Source organism: Triturus cristatus, chromosome 7 (assembly GCF_964204655.1).
Source record: "Triturus cristatus chromosome 7, aTriCri1.1, whole genome shotgun sequence".
Taxonomy (NCBI): domain Eukaryota; kingdom Metazoa; phylum Chordata; class Amphibia; order Caudata; family Salamandridae; genus Triturus; species Triturus cristatus.
The window spans coordinates 216,099,592-216,117,468 of NC_140590.1; positions in this window are offsets into that span (position 1 = coordinate 216,099,592).

Consider the following 17,877-nt stretch of genomic DNA (forward strand, 5'->3'; position numbering starts at 1 on the left):
CGTTTTCGCCCAGCCCTGCAATATTCTCCATCCCATCTCTCCCACTGGGGTTCATAGCCCCAGAAATGTTTTCCATAAAATGCCACCCCTGCTAGTTTCCCGGCTATAGTGGTGGAAGATATACTCCTTTGTATGTTGTCCATAATGAAATTACTTACATCATCTCTACGCTGCCATAAGCCCATCCCAGAAGGAGATCTATACTTAGCACCTGAATCTAAAAATTCCAGCCAAGCTCGTCTGTAGGCCAATTTAGTGCTGTTAGCTAAAGAGCTCTTGATGAGACGATGAGTAGTCAAATCGCCAAACCCACACCTCTTGGGGGACAGGAGTCTTCTGAAAATCTGCTCCGGGCACCAAGCCACGGATTCTCGCCCACTGAAAACGAGATAGGGCATCTGCAATGTTATTTGCCACTCCCGCAATATGTTTAGCTTTGAAAACGATATTAAAATGCAAGCACCCCAACATAAAATTCTGTAGCAGCTTAAGCAATTGCTTTTTGCCCGTTGACTAGGTCCACTACAGTTTTGTTATCCACGTTAAACACTATTTTCTTGTTGGCCAACTTTGGACCCCAGATAGCCAATGCAACTATAAGTAGAAAAAATTCTAGAAATGCTATACTCCTTTTTTCAGTAATCCACGTGTGTGGCCACTGCTTGGCACACCACCTCCCCTCCCAAAATATGCCAAAACCATTGGCACCAGAAGCATCAGAATATAACTGAACTTGCCATATAAAATCCTCTTCTAACGACCAGATCGTAACGCCGTTGAAATCCTTCAAAAAATGCAACCACACCTCCAAATCAGCCCTCATATGGGCAGTTACTCTGATCCGATGGTGTGGAAGCCAACTTCCCGACATGGCAAACCCCAAACGTCTGCAAAATGCTCTGCCTGCGCGTACAACCCTACAGGCGAAGTTCAAATGGCCAAGTAAACATTGTACTTTTAGCAACTTTAATTTGTCCGCTTTTATGGCATATTCCAATAGCCTGGTGATTTCGAGCACTTTTTTCCCCGGAAGTCTGGCTTCCATCTCATGTGTATCAACTTCAATACCCAGGTATGTTAAACAGCAGCTGGGCCCTTCTGTTTTGTCAGGTGCTAGGGGAACGCCCATCTCCTGTGCAAATAATTGAAAATCCTTCAGCGCTTTTCTGCATTGTTGGGAACCAGCAGCACCCACAAATAAAAAGTCATCTAAGTAGTGTGTTACTCCCATGTGTCCCGTTACCCAAGAAAAACACCACTGCAAAAATGAGCTAAAGGATTCAAAAAGCCTGCAGGATATCGCACACCCCATTATAAGGGCCTTGTCCACAAAAAAATTTCCTTCAAAATAAATGCCCAGGAGAGAGAAATCAGAGGGATGAACGGGTAGTAACCGAAAGGCCGACTTAGTGTCGCATTTCGCTAGCTCAGAACCCTCCCCCGCAACTCTTATCCCTTATCCCTAAAGCCGTGTCCACAGAGGCAAAATTCACCATAGAATCTTCCTTGGCAATGAAATCATTGATGGATGCTCCATCGGGCCAGGAGAGGTGTTGAATCATCCTAAACTCCCCTTCGACTTTTTTAGGGACCACACCCAGCGGTGACACAATGAGATCATCTAAAGGCCATGTATCAAAAGGACCTGCCATTCTGCCTTCTACCTCCTCAGTCAACAACTTGTTCCTTACAATGTGTGGGAAATCCTCTGCGGACTTTAAATTATTTACAAAACGGCGATATCTGGGTCCCTGATATCCTAACCTGAACCCTTCCCTGAAACCCCAATCAAACAGTGATGCCTCATGAACGTCAGGATAGTATGTTAAATATGTTCTCAATTTGTCTATATTAATTGGCGTAGAAGCCCTTGTTACCAGATTGGAAAACGCCTCTCCTTCCTCTGCCTGGCAACCTGCCCCCCCAATGTAGTTGTTCCCCAAAACACTGGGTGACCGCATGCCTCCCTCCACATCGTTCACACTCATGCTTGTATTTACAGGGGTTTTTTACGCAGAATCCCTTATTAAAATTCCAGCATGCGCCAGAAATGGAAGTTTGTTGTCTGCCCCAACTACCCACCCCCCCCAGGGTGGGTTTGATCTGAACAGAGACACGGGCTTCTCGATGGTGGCGTCAGAGAGACCAAGGTTTATTTACTGCAGGGACACAGAAGTCGTAGGAACCACACAAAGGCAGAATCTAGGAGACTGTTCGAATTGTATAAAGTGGGTCGCTCCTTAAATACACCAAATGTGTCCTCAGGCAGCATTGCAAAAATATCTTTCATGCCTAGCCCGGTATCCCAAACAAACAATAAACATATACCAAACGATAATTATTTGTAAGTTTCCAGTGTTCGATCAAGTCTTCATGTCAGTTTTCCATTCTTCGACCGATCCTCCCCATCATAAAAATTGTATCCTCCCCATAGTAAAAGCCCAGAAGGAGAGGAGCGGAGCCAGGTGTGAAAGATTGATAAGTAGGATAAGAGATGCTTGTGGGTCATAAACGGGCATGGCTACTGTCTTCGGCCTCCTAATCGTGATCAGGCCAACGAACACAAGAACCAGTATAGCATGATTGGCCTCAGGCAAGGGAGGTAGCTTCTGCCTAGTCACGCAGCATCAGCTTCCTTGGACTAAAGCTTACGTGTCCTTAACAAGGTGATTCAGCTAGGGTCATTGCTTGTCCATTGACTATGTGAGGGCAAGAAACAAAATGGATGCCGTATCTAAGATGGATGCCATGAATTTACAACAGAATGACCTATTTCTCAGTGAATCCATGCTCGTAGCACAGCGAAAACACTGTCACATACTAAATGGATCATTTACGGTTCACTGGTACCAAAATCGTGTCAGTACTACGATACCGAACACACGGGTTCGGATCGCTACAGAACCTCAGACCGTCCTTTTGCCCTTACATAGGCAATAACTTACTCTAGTCAGAATCCATCTCTATATTCATCAGGTCACTGATATGTTGTTGGAGCATTATTCTATCCCGTGGCGTATCTCCTAAAACGGGTGGTCTTCTTACGCATGTTGCAGCACAAAGGCCACATAAGACAGGACCACACTGAACGATGAGACAGCATGAGAATAAAAATACCAACAAAACACCAATGACTATCAGAACCTTCCATCCCCACGCAGATAACAGATTCCAGAACCATCCCATCAGTGACCAATCACTTTTGTCTACATGAATAGAGTCAGTGATCTTGTGTAACTTAGAAATGGCCTCATATACTGTTGGCGCATTATTTGGGATAAAGAGTAAGACACAGCAACTCGATTGGATCATCTTAAATACTCCACCTTGATCTGCAAGTAATACGTCAAGGACCATACGGTTCTTCAACGTCATGAGCCGATCCGCTTGAAGCTCAGCTGTCAGGTTACTAAGGGCACCAGCAGTTTCAGTAATGGTGGATTCAACTACCCGTGTTAGTTGACGCAAGTTCCTACTATTGGCCATGGGCCCCCAGAACGGAAGGAAACCTTTGAAAAAGTCTCCTGCTTCTTGGCCAGCTGTATCTTTCTTGTCGAAGACACCTCTCACAACTCTAGTCTTGTGATAATCCGGTGCAGCAGTGTATGTCGGAGGTAATAGTCGGGCAATATAACATGAGCCTGAAAAGTCAGCAGGCAGCCATGTATATGCTCTGTCTTTGCAGACAAAATAGGTACCCTTAGCAGCTAAGAATGCAGGGGAAGACTGTGATGGAAAAACGTACGTTTCAGTACAGTCACTCTTCCCTAGTCGAGCTCTCGGATTCCTCCCATTCCCTTGTAAACAGACCTGACCTTGGTGGGGAACGACCCAAATCGGAGTCGAGCTTTTACGCTTGTTTTCACCCAAACTAATGCCATACTCCGTAGCATTACAACCCATATAAACTCGTAACTCATCCTTGGGAATAAACGGAGTGTTATTGATATCTCTAACCATGTCAGTAATTCCCTTTACCGAGGCTCTATTAGCAGAGTTATACCTAGTGGAACGCGGAGGTCGCGGGGGATAGGTCTCTAGAGCATAGGCGAACATGTGATGAATACAGGCCCCAGCTAGGCCCGCAGCATACAAGGGTTCGCTCTCCTGTAATGGAAGCTACAAGGAAGTTGGCACGGAAACTGCAAAGTACAAAGACAAAGTTTATTAACCCTTAAGGGTGGTCCTACAACCTATACAACACTCTTCAGTATTGCATAGAGTTGCACAAAGAACTTGCGTACACAGTCCCCTTTTATACACAACAGTGGGGCTCATAAGTGGGTGGATACAACATGAGGCAAAGAACATTACCTTTTATGGACATTTTCGATACAGAATCAATATGTGGGCGGAGTAACTAATTTCCTGAGCCCGCGAAAACATGGTCAAGCAAGGATTAACTGATAACAGATGTGGTCAAGTCTGGGCATATGCCGGACGGACAAAGGAGCTATTTATAGACTGTTACTAGGCAGATAACAAGAGCAACTAACACGAAGATAGGACTCATCTCGTGCAGAGCACGTGGAAACACGACAATACAAAATGGAGTCCGATCATTAGTCCACATAAGAAGAGAAACTAGTTCTAAGTAAGGGGAATTCATGTCTTTAGTGAATGCTTAATCACATCGCTGTTTCAATTTTCAACAGACGACCCTTTCAGCATTTACTGAAGACATCCGGTTTATTACAATAATCATCATATATGTCAATTCTCATCATTTCTTCTACTTCCTTAGTTAAATGTTTCTGATAGGTGACATCGGCAATAGCTTTCTTATCAGGAATACAGAATGACACACATAGGGAACAGAGTAAAGGACCACATTGGACACAAATGCAACAAGAAAACAGAATTGCTACGATGATACAGAGACCAGTTAGAACCTTCCATCCCCATGCAGTGATCAATGCCCAAAACCATCCAGAAAAGGTCCAAGAGCCATTTTCTGTATGGATTTCAGCTGCAATTTTATGTAATTTGTTGATAGCATTATAAACTGAAGGCGTGTGGTCAGGAATAAACACACAACAACTACTTCCAATAATTTTACATGCTCCACCTCGATCAGCTAACATAACATCTAATACCATACGATTCTGTAATGCAACGATTCTAGTAATTTGCAATTCTTCCGTAAGATTTCCAAGAGCAGCAGCGGTTTGATTTGTCACAGCCTCTACAACTCTCGTTAATCTTCAAACTTTCCTACTATTTAGGGCAGCTCCAACAAAGAAAAACAATCCTAAATTAAAATCAATATACTGCTGCAAACTAGTATCAGTTTGGTCAACATCATCAATAGATAGAGTACGTTTATACCTATTTACAGTCACATTATTCAACAACTTCAAATCTTTATGATAAGATGCAGGTGCCAAGAATACAGGAGGTAATAAGAATGCTACATAACATACTCCGGACCAACCGGCCGGTAAGCGATAATAACCCTTATTCCCACACACAAAGTATGTATTATGGGATGCTAAGAAGGTACTATTATTCAACCCGGCAATGTTCAAGATAGTGATACAGTCACTTACACCAACAGGAATATAACCCACACTCTGGACGCACAGGTCCGCTTGAGCTTGTGCCACTTGAATCACGAATCGGTCCTTCCCCACAGTGTCTCTAGTGTTCGTGAAAATGTAGGGGATCGATTCATTGTCTGGTCGATACTCTTCCCATTCCCATACTGTCCCATTCGCTTGTGGATAACCATCTTTATCTTGATGACATTCCCTATTAAGTCTGAAAAGTAACCGTCCCACTGTTGGTTTCCGTGTGGCAAAAAGCAAAGTGTACCATGCTCTACAAGAGCCATTATGAGAAAAAGGAAGAGGTATGAATGGCGTTCCTCCTTTCTTCTGATGAGCGGGCATCATACCACATATCCAACAGTTCGTAGCATTGGTAGCAACATGGGTATGATGCAACATCTGAATGAAAGTGTTATTCAAATAAGACTGACGATGCTTCAGTTCTTGATACGGAAGGGTATAAAAGTAGTGCTCCTCAGGCACTGGAGTAGTCAAAATAAGCAACTCCCGGGCAGGAGTCACATCCTCATCAAACCATGTGGTTATCCCAACAATAGCTACTGTAATAATAAAACCTGTTGCTCAAAGAATCTTCTTCTTCTCCATCTTAGAGTGAAAAGTCAGTATCTTCCTGAAACTAAGAGGTTGTCAGAACTCTTCCCCTTAGGCAACGGTTGATTTCTTCACCAGCGGGCCAAGACGGGTGTCGCTACACTAATGCAGGGCTGATCCCCCCCCCCTTGCCACATTGGCTCTCCGTTTCACTAACCTAAGGGCCGTTCTGACAACTTTGAATACAGCAGTCACTTCCTCGGTCTGAGGTGATATCTTCTTCCTCCAGGAATCGCTTGGTCCGGAAAGAGCTCCTCAGTGTTGTTCGGTTCCACAGCACGGCCTTTCTCTGCAGTCAGAATTTCTCGATGGTCGGTCAATACAGCAGGCTCCACCAATCCGGGCGGCACTTTGCGACAGTGCAGGGAATGGATCCAATTCTTTCGATTGGAAACGCGCACAGCCGTCCTCGTTGCAAGTAAGACTTGCTCAGGACCAACCCATCTCGGCTCCAAGCTGTTCGTCCTTTCAAAAATCTTCAGCATAACATAGTCTCCAGGTCGGAGATTATGACCTTCACCTGTGGACCGATCAGGGAGCGCCTCTCGGACCTGTTGATGAATAGAAACCAAATTATCCGTTAACTGTGCCAGATAATCATTCATCATTACACAAGGTACATCATACACAGACTTAGGTTTTGGTGGACCCCAAATATTCATTGGGCGTCCAAAGACGATCTCATAAGGTGTGAGACCGGTTCGAGAATGCGGTATCGATCTAATTGACAATAATGCCAGCGGCAAAGCGTCTGGCCAAGTCAAAGAAGTCGAAGCTTGGATCTTAGCGATCTTGAGCTTCAGAGTACCGTTATACTTCTCAACCAATCCCGCAGACTGAGGGTGAAATACTGCATGGAACTGGGTAATGCCTAGACCCTTCAGGACATACTTTATAACGTCCGCTATAAAGTGAGGTCCGTTATCACTCCACAACAATCTGCAAACACCGTATCGAGGGAAGAACTCCTTCAATAGCATCTTGGCTGTAGTCATTGCAGTATTGTCTTTCGTAGGGTATGCCTCAACCCATTTACTGAAGGCACAAACCACTACTAGAACATACTTCAGGTTGTTACAGCGTTCAAGCTGGATGTAATCCATCTGCAAAACCTCAAAGGGTGCAGTAGGTGTCGCAAATCCTCCTGCTGGAGTTCGGGTACCCTTTCCTGGGTTATACCTCAGACAAATCATGCAGGTCTGCACTACCCTCTTTGCCGTACTAGCGATCTCCGGATGCTCCCAAACTCGTCTGAGTAATTTAACAATTGCGGGAGCTCCGACATGCGCTAGTCCATGTGCCATCTGAACCATAGGTTGTACAAAGGCTGTGGGTAACTTCCATTTATCCATCTGCTTATTTCTCCAACATCCTTCGTCATCTAATTCTCCATCATTGGACCATTGCTCCCGCTCTTTATCGGAAGCGGTCCTCTGTATTTCCAGCACCTCTCTCCTAGCATCGTGCCATCTTTCTGCCTGTGATTTCACAACATACATTGCAGTAGCACCAGGCTGCATCGCAGTCTCTCGTGCCACCCGGTCTGCCAAAGCATTCCCTTCTCCAACTTTATCAACCACTTTCTTATGGGCACTACATTTAATTATAGCGATCCTCTTTGGATATGTTAAAGCAGTCAAGAGGTTGTGGACTAACTCCCCGTACATTATCTGCGCTCCATGGGACGTTAGAAACCCTCTCTCCTTCCAGAGTAGGCCGAAATCGTGTGCTACTCCGAAGGCATAGTGGCTATCTGTATAAACATTCACACACAATCCTGCATTGAGCTCACATGCCCGTGTTAATGCTATCAGTTCCGCTGCTTGAGCTGATTTCTGTGGTATGCGTGCTGTCTCCACTATTGTTTGCAGTGTGGTGATTGCATACGCTGCTGAAGTCGTACCATCTGGTAGCCTCAGGCATGATCCGTCCACCCACAGTTCTCCATCTACATCTGAAAAGGGCGTATCCTGGAGATCAACACGACCCTTTGTCTGTTCCTCAGTCACAAGAATACCTGTGCCTTCCGTGCTTCAGACTGAGTTTCCGGGAGCGGCAACAATGTGGCCGGGTTTAACGTTACACACCTCTTTAATGTAATATGAGGAGCCAAAAGTGTCAACTCATATCCCGTTAAACGGGCACTGGTCAAATGCTGCGTCTTCGTCTGATTAAGCAGGGCATCAACAGCATGGGGGACTAATACCAACAGTTTGTGAGATAACACAATTCCCTCACTTTGACGTATTGACACAGCTGTCGCCGCAACCGAGCGAAAACACCCCGGTAATGCTCGGGCAACAGGATCAAGTACAGCCGAAAAATATGCACAAGGGCGCTGCTTGTCGCCGTGCATCTGCACTAAAACTGATAATGCACATCCATCTTTCTCATGCACATACAGTGAAAAGGGCTTCGTATAATCAGGGGTCCCTAACACTGGTGCGGAACAAAGGGCCTGTCGCAGTTGCTGAAATGCAATTTCAAAAACAAAAGAATGGGTGTCAAGGGAAAGAACGCGCAACCAGCAAAATTTCACACCATTAGTAATTTTCATCCACAATTATCCTAGTGCGGTGCTTTCAACTTGAGGATAGGCACCCTAATCCTCAAAGCAACAATCAAAGATTGATTCACGTAATTTCTCGTGTCGAAGCACTCGCAAATTAACCAACAACGTTTCCTGTTACTGTCACAAAACTAAATACACATTGATGTGGGCTTCTCTTCTTCTTTTATTTTCATTTGAATCTCCAAACTTCTTTTATTCATAACATTCTTCCACTCCCAATGCGTTTCGTCGATAGGGATTAACCCATGCGACTTCCTCAGGGCTGGAAGCAATAAATAATATACATTGGAGTATAGAAACTCACTTGTTTCATGTCCAATAGCCCACATTATTTCATGTGCAAAGGAAAAGCATGCCATGTGACTTCACACTATTAATATAATCACATATTTGTATATAATTAATATATTAAAGACTTCGACCCATCAATTGAATATCCACTCCAAAAGATCATCCACCATTGTAACAGTGAACACTAAGCACTTTCGTGATGGCACCATTCTCCCAACAGTGAACCAAACCAAATAATCATGCCTCTAAATAAAACCAATTGGTACCTTAATCTTGTATAACTGTCTCCTAAGTTCCAAAAAAGTACAAAAACACCTAGTCAAACATACTGCGGAACACATGAGGCAAGGATGGCGAGGATAAACACAAAATTTTCTTAATAATATAACATACCTTAATGCACTGTGAAAGCAATAATGTCCTTATCTCCTTCCTAATGGTCTTTTTGTTATCCACAATTACCTAAAATGCAAATTATACTCTAAATGACACTGCACTACAAGATATTATGTCAGTCAGGCCACATGTCTCAAAACGACTGAAATATAGTCTCACCTGCTATCATTGAACACTGTTCGTGACCATTAGCGCAAATGTTATGGCAGTATTCTTCAAATATGTAATCCAAGTCTCTGAAGTACGGAGACCTATGAATAATGATAAACACCAGATTCTTACTTAGAATCTTAACATTACTACATGGCACCCCCCAATGATCTTTTATAAATCTCTCCTCTTACTTACTTTTTGCACTGACAACGTCCCCGGATAAGGAACACTCTTCGCGTCTACTCGCGTCGCGTTTCCTACCTCTGTTTATCCATAACAGCAACATAAACGAGGTGACTACTCCGTAGTTTGAAGAGCGCCATTTTGGATAGGTATTCAATAATACCGAGGGAGACCAGAAACGTATTTTTCGGGCGCCATTTATGACTGGTTTCAATCATATAAATGAAACCAAATCAGGCCTATCTTTTAAATCGGATATGTAAAGTGATCCACGTGAATATTCGTGGCCGTTACTATTTTTAGTTTCACCCCGCCATACCTACTATTTAAGTTCCTAAATTCACCATAAAAGCATACCATGTAATGGTCTAAATAATAATGCCTTTCTTAACAAGGCAACCTTAATGCATTACCGCAGTAAGTCGTTTCTGTTGTTATAGCAACACGTAAATTAAATGTGGTGTTTCTAAACACCAAGTGAAACCAACCATATTACTCCTTACAATCACACGTTAAGTGACCTCCCCATTCTTCACTAGTTAAATAAAGCTTAAGCATATTTCTACTTTAGTTCCTGTTTTACTAATTACTAATACAGTATAACATGGACATATGTACCTATGCAGAAATCACTAGGAACTGCATGACACATACAGCTAGAAAATAACTACCAACTCGAAGAAACATCGCAACTCCAACAAGCCAACACTACATCTGCTTATCATTCTTTCTTTTTTACATACTGACCCCTCCATTAATCTCTCATTCGCCTAGGAAATACTGTAACTCACGGTCATAATTGAGACCATCCTCCACGGCCCTCAAGTGCATGATCCATCTTGCCTCATGCCTCCGCAGTACGAGTTCTCTATTCCCTCCACGCGCTTCCCTCTTAACATGCTCAATGCTGCAAAATTGAAATGACTTATGTAAACCTTGCGAAGTACAGTTTTGTATATGTTCAGCAATTGGATATCTTTGATCATTGTTCTTTACAGCTCTCCAATGTTCAGCAATCCTGTCTTTAAGAGCCCTTATTGTGCTTCCCACATATATTTGCTTACACATACAATTAATTACATATACAACAAATTTAGTACTGCAATTAATATTAGTCACAATATCATATACTTGTTTACCGTTATACTGAAATTGTTTAGTTTTGTCTTTCGCATGTTTACACATCCCACAGTGGCCACATTTAAAAAAACCCTTACTCATTTGGGTAAGCCATTGTTCCTTCTCAGCCTCTCTTGGGTAGCTTGGACTCAAAATTGTACCCAATGTTCTCCCTCTTCTGTATGTCATTTGTGGTTTGTCTGACAGAAATTCCCGTAGGGTCCTATCCGCCTTCAGGATATGCCAGTGCTTGTGCATACTCCTATAGAGAATTGAATTTATAGGATTAAAGTCCGTTATCATCCTAATCAAATTAGACTTGTCTTTAGTTTTTTTGGGGTTTAAGGTGGATGCGCGTTTAATCTTGAGAGCCCTCTGTGTCGCCACCTCAAGGTCTCTTTTATCATAGCCCCTTTGGGTGAACCTCCTTTCCATATCCTTTATACAATCCCTGAATTGGTTGTCCTCACTACAGTTACGCCGCGCCCGTAACATTTCTCCATAGGGAATTGCCCTAATCTGATGTTTGGGATGCGCACTGCCCGCATGTAAAATAGCGTTGCAGGACGTAGGCTTACGATACATCCTACTACAGATTTTATCATTGTCTATAAACAGTTCCACAACTAAAAATACCAAATTAGTCGAACTAACACAAGAAGTAAATTTGATATTCATGGTATTGCTATTCAGGGAGTCAATAAATCCTCTTAGTTTTTCTTCTGTTCCTGTCCATATTAAAAGACAGTCATCTATATATCGTCCCCAATATAAGATGTCATCATTCCAATGTATACCCGCTGGGCCCCATATCACTGATTCTTCCATCCAGCCCATGAATAGATTCGCGAAAGCAGGCGAAAATCTTGAACCAATAGCGACTCCCTGGGTTTGCCTAAACCATTCCCCATTGAATAGAAAATAATTATTTGACAATATAAGATCCGTCATTGTTAATAACATTTGAGTATGTCCCCATTGGCTAGCTGGTTTTTTCATCAGGAAGTATTCAATAGCTTTCAGACCTAGATCGTTGGGTATACTAGTATATAGTGATACAACATCCAACGACACTAGTTTCATTCCTGATTCCCAAGTAATATCACTCAATATGTTTAAAATATGCTTCGTGTCCCTAATATATGATGGCAGATTCACTACCATCGGCTGTAGGAACACGTCGACATACTGTGAAATTCGTTCTGTTGGACCACCTATCCCTGCCACAATGATATTACTTGGGAATCAGGAATGAAACTAGTGTCGTTGGATGTTGTATCACTATATACTAGTATACCCAACGATCTAGGTCTGAAAGCTATTGAATACTTCCTGATGAAAAAACCAGCTAGCCAATGGGGACATACTCAAATGTTATTAACAATGACGGATCTTATATTGTCAAATAATTATTTTCTATTCAATGGGGAATGGTTTAGGCAAACCCAGGGAGTGGCTATGGGTTCAAGATTTTCGCCTGCTTTCGCGAATCTATTCATGGGCTGGATGGAAGAATCAGTGATATGGGGCCCAGCGGGTATACATTGGAATGATGACATCTTATATTGGGGACGATATATAGATGACTGTCTTTTAATATGGACAGGAACAGAAGAAAAACTAAGAGGATTTATTGACTACCTGAATAGCAATACCATGAATATCAAATTTACTTCTTGTGTTAGTTCGACTAATTTGGTATTTTTAGATGTGGAACTGTTTATAGACAATGATAAAATCTGTAGTAGGATGTATCGTAAGCCTACGTCCTGCAACGCTATTTTACATGCGGGCAGTGCGCATCCCAAACATCAGATTATGGCAATTCCCTATGGAGAAATGTTACGGGCGCGGCGTAACTGTAGTGAGGACAACCAATTCAGGGATTGTATAAAGGATATGGAAAGGAGGTTCACCCAAAGGGGCTATGATAAAAGAGACCTTGAGGTGGCGACACAGAGGGCTCTCAAGAATAAACGCGCATCCACCTTAAACCCCAAAAAAACTAAAGACAAGTCTAATTTGATTAGGATGATAACGGACTTTAATCCTATAAGTTCAATTCTCTATAGGAGTATGCACAAGCACTGGCATATCCTGAAGGCGGATAGGACCCTACGGGAATTTCTGTCAGACAAACCACAAATGACATACAGAAGAGGGAGAACATTGGGTACAATTATGAGTCCAAGCTACCCGAGAGAGGCTGAGAAGGAACAATGGCTTACCCAAATGAGTAATGGTTTTTTTTAAATGTGGCCACTGTGGGATGTGTAAACATGCGAAAGACAAAACTAAACAATTTCAGTATAATGGTAAACAAGTATATGATATTGTGACTAATATTAATTGCAGTACTAAATTTGTTGTATATGTAATTAATTGTATGTGTAAGAAAATATATGTGGGAAGCACAATAAGGGCTCTTAAAGACAGGATTGCTGAACATTGGAGAGCTGTAAAGAACAATGATCAAAGATATCCAATTGCTGAACATATACAAAACTGTACTTCGCAAGGTTTACATAAGTCATTTCAATTTTGTGGCATTGAGCATGTTAAGAGGGAAGCGCGTGGAGGGAATAGAGAACTCGTACTGCGGAGGCATGAGGCAAGATGGATCATGCGCTTGAGGGCCGTGGAGGATGGTCTCAATTATGACCGTGAGTTACAGTATTTCCTAGGCGAATGAGAGATTAATGGAGGGGTCAGTATGTAAAAAAGAAAGAATGATAAGCAGATGTAGTGTTGGCTTGTTGGAGTTGCGATGTTTCTTCGAGTTGGTAGTTATTTTCTAGCTGTATGTGTCATGCAGTTCCTAGTGATTTCTGCATAGGTACATATGTCCATGTTATACTGTATTAGTAATTAGTAAAACAGGAACTAAAGTAGAAATATGCTTAAGCTTTATTTAACTAGTGAAGAATGGGGAGGTCACTTAACGTGTGATTGTCAGGAGTAATATGGTTGGTTTCACTTGGTGTTTAGAAACACCACATTTAATTTACGTGTTGCTATAACAACAGAAACGACTTACTGCGGTAATGCATTAAGGTTGCCTTGTTAAGAAAGGCATTATTATTTAGACCATTACATGGTATGATTTTATGGTGAATTTAGGAACTTAAATAGTAGGTATGGAGGGGTGAAACTAAAAATAGTAATGGCCACGAATATTCACGTGGATCACTTTACATATCCGATTTAAAAGATAGGCCTGATTTGGTTTCATTTATATGATTGAAACCAGTCATAAATGGCGCCCGAAAAATACGTTTCTGGTCTCCCTCGGTATTATTGAATACCTATCCAAAATGGCGCTCTTCAAACTACGGAGTAGTCACCTCGTTTATGTTGCTGTTATGGATAAACAGGGGTAGGAAACGCGACGCGAGTAGACGCGAAGAGTGTTCCTTATCCGGGGACGTTGTCAGTGCAAAAAGTAAGTAAGAGGAGAGATTTATAAAAGATCATTGGGGGGTGCCATGTAGTAATGTTAGGATTCTAAGTAAGAATCTGGTGTTTATCATTATTCATAGGTCTCCGTACTTCAGAGACTTGGATTACATATTTGAAGAATACTGCCATAACATTTGCGCTAATGGTCACGAACAGTGTTCAATGATAGCAGGTGAGACTATATTTTAGTCGTTTTGAGACATGTGGCCTGACTGACATAATATCTTGTAGTGCAGTGTCATTTAGAGTATAATTTACATTTTAGGTAATTGTGGATAACAAAAAGACCATTAGGAAGGAGATAAGGACATTATTGCTTTCAAAGTGCATTAAGGTATGTTATATTATTAAGAAAATTTTGTGTTTATCCTCGCCATCCTTGCCTCATGTGTTCTGCAGTATGTTTGACTAGGTGTTTGTGTACTTTTTTGGAACTTAGGAGACAGTTATACAAGATTAAGGTACCAATTGGTTTTATTTAGAGGCATGATTATTTGGTTTGGTTCACTGTTGGGAGAATGGTGCCATCACGAAAGTGCTTAGTGTTCACTGTTACAATGGTGGATGATCTTTTGGAGTGGATATTCAATTGATGGGTCGAAGTCTTTAATATATTAATTATATACAAATATGTGATTATATTAATAGTGTGAAGTCACATGGCATGCTTTTCCTTTGCACATGAAATAATGTGGGCTATTGGACATGAAACAAGTGAGTTTCTATACTCCAATGTATATTATTTATTGCTTCCAGCCCTGAGGAAGTCGCATGGGTTAATCCCTATCGACGAAACGCGTTGGGAGTGGAAGAATGTTATGAATAAAAGAAGTTTGGAGATTCAAATGAAAATAAAAGAAGAAGAGAAGCCCACATCAATGTGTATTTAGTTTTGTGACAGTAACAGGAAACGTTGTTGGTTAATTTGCGAGTGCTTCGACACGAGAAATTACGTGAAATGCAATTTCACACTCATTTGACCAAGGAAGAGGAATTGGTGTGTCCTTTGTCAAAAGGGCTAACAATGGTTTAGCTATGTGTGAAAATCCCAATATCCATTGCCTACAAAAAGAAACAAGACCCAAAAATGCACGCACGTCCTTCTGTGTGGAAGGCACTGGCGTGTCCAAAATTGCTTGAATACGATCTGGTGTGAGTGCACGCCCCTCCTTAGACAAAAGGTGACCCAAATAAGTCACCTTTGGTCTACAGAATTGCAATTTCTTCTTCGACATTTTGTGATTGTGAGATGCCAAAAAGGAAAGCAAGGATAACGTACTCTGCTCACACAACTCGGGAGTGTCAGCCGCCAACAAGATGTCATCGACATATTGTATAAGGGCGACACCCCCGGGCAGAACAAAGATATCCAATTGCCTTTTCAATGCTTGACTGTAAATGCTAGGGCTTTCTGTATAGCCCTGAGGGACTCTACAAAATCGATAAGACCTATTATTCAAAGTAAAACCAAAAAGGTATCGGCTATCAGGATGAATAGGGATCGAAAATAAGGCATTTTTCAAATCAATAACTGAAAACGTGGTCGCCGTTGGCGGGACCAAAGTGAGCAACGTCGTGATATCAGAAACCACCGGATACTGAGGTATCACGATCTTGTTCACTTCCCTTAAATCAATGATAAACCGATAAACTTTAGCATCCGTGTCTTTCTTTAAGATGGGTAAAATAGGACTGTTGCAAACATTATAGGGAACTTCTTCCACTACCCCCACCTTAATCAAATCCTGCACAATCTGAATGAGCGCCTCCTCCCCCTCCTGGGAAATGCGATACTGAGGGAGGCGCGGTAACACCGCACCCTCCTGGACACTAATATGGACTGGTGGAATCACCATCTGTCCCACATCGGTATCTGAAGTAGCCCACAAAGAATGAGGGAGGGAAGCTAACACAGAATCCTCCACGACCACACACATCCGGTCTGTCATCGGGTGATTGTCATTTAATATCACAAGTACTCCAGCGGGGGAACAGCGGATCGTAGCCCTGAAGTGTTTGAGCATATCAAGACCCATAATGTTGTCAGGCGTGTTCGAGGCAAGCAGAAACGGACAGGGTGCAGAAAAGGGATCAACATGGAATGCAAGGGGTCGAGAAAGAGGGCTTCGAGAGAGTGTACCATCAAACCCTACCGATGTAACCATTAAGCCAGATGGGGGAGCCCTCGGAACCAATTGTTTGGACAACGCACTGCGGGTCGCTCCTGTATCAACTAGGAACCGATCAGTAGAACCCAAAACCTTTGCTGAAACATAAGGACCCTTCTGATCAACCGGCACTTCAACTGATTCCAACCCCCATCCAACGCATTCCTATGCATGCCGCGAATCATGGTACCCAGCACTGTCAGTCCCTGACATTTGATACTGGTGCTGTCGATCAAACACATTGGATCTATCTCGCTGCTGCGCGTTAGGTTCAAAGCGAGCACGATCATTAGAATTCCCTCTGAAATTCGAGAAACCCCCTCTACCTCTCGGTGGACCTTGACCACACCCCTGACGAGATGCATACAACGCCGGACAATCTCTGGCCCAATGACCCGACTGTTTACAATATGCACATTGATTCCTATTTACATCTGACCGACCCGAAGGGGGACCATAAAATCCTCCCCTACCTCTGTCGACACCCCGACGAGGCGGACCATATACCTGTGCTAACATCACCTTTGTCTTTAAATCTTTCGATTTCTTCTCCTCCTGCCCCTTCGCTTCTTGTTCCTGACGCTCATAATACTGAGCCATAGTCAGGAGGGATGCTGGAGACGAAGTGGACCAGGAACTTTCACTCGCTTTTAAACGAGCTGCTATTCCCGGTAATAAATTCGCCACATATTTATCCACAAAAAGATGTCTACCCGTGTCGTCCGTAAGTAACTGACCACTAAAATCGTGAAATGTCTCCTCAAAGCGCGTAAAGAAATCAGAGACTGATTCATCAACCTTCTGTTTACATGATGCTAACATATTCCAGTCAATCTTTTTAGGGCTAATAATCGTTTTCAACTTAGTCAAGATAGCAGCGGGAAGATCTAAAATAATCTGCGGTGGTTTTTGCGCGGGTTTTCTCTCCCTATCCTCGTCCTCAATTTCAGACCACTTAGCCTTAAAAACGGCTTGATTATACACCTTCCGCACAGATCGCCACATATCCGGTGGTAAGATAAGCCCAAAGAACAAATCTATATCTGCTAAAGTCATAGTACAAGAATTCAAGGCCCCTTCGACTTCTTCGTAAAAGGCCGCTGGATTCTTGCGGGGGTCAGGCAATGCATTCTTTAATGCCATAACATCTGCCCTATGCCAGGGAGTATAAACCCAATTATACACAAAATATCCCTTAGCATCGGCGGAAGTAATATCCGAACTAGTTCCCGCTCCTTTAGGAGGAACATACAAAGGTGCCGCCTCTCGCATTGGTTTAGCATGCACTAGTTCGCTCTTATCTGAGTGGGAGGTAGATGATTGGTCATCGCCGACACGGGAATCCGACTGCTTTTCCTCCTCTGCTTTTAGGCGC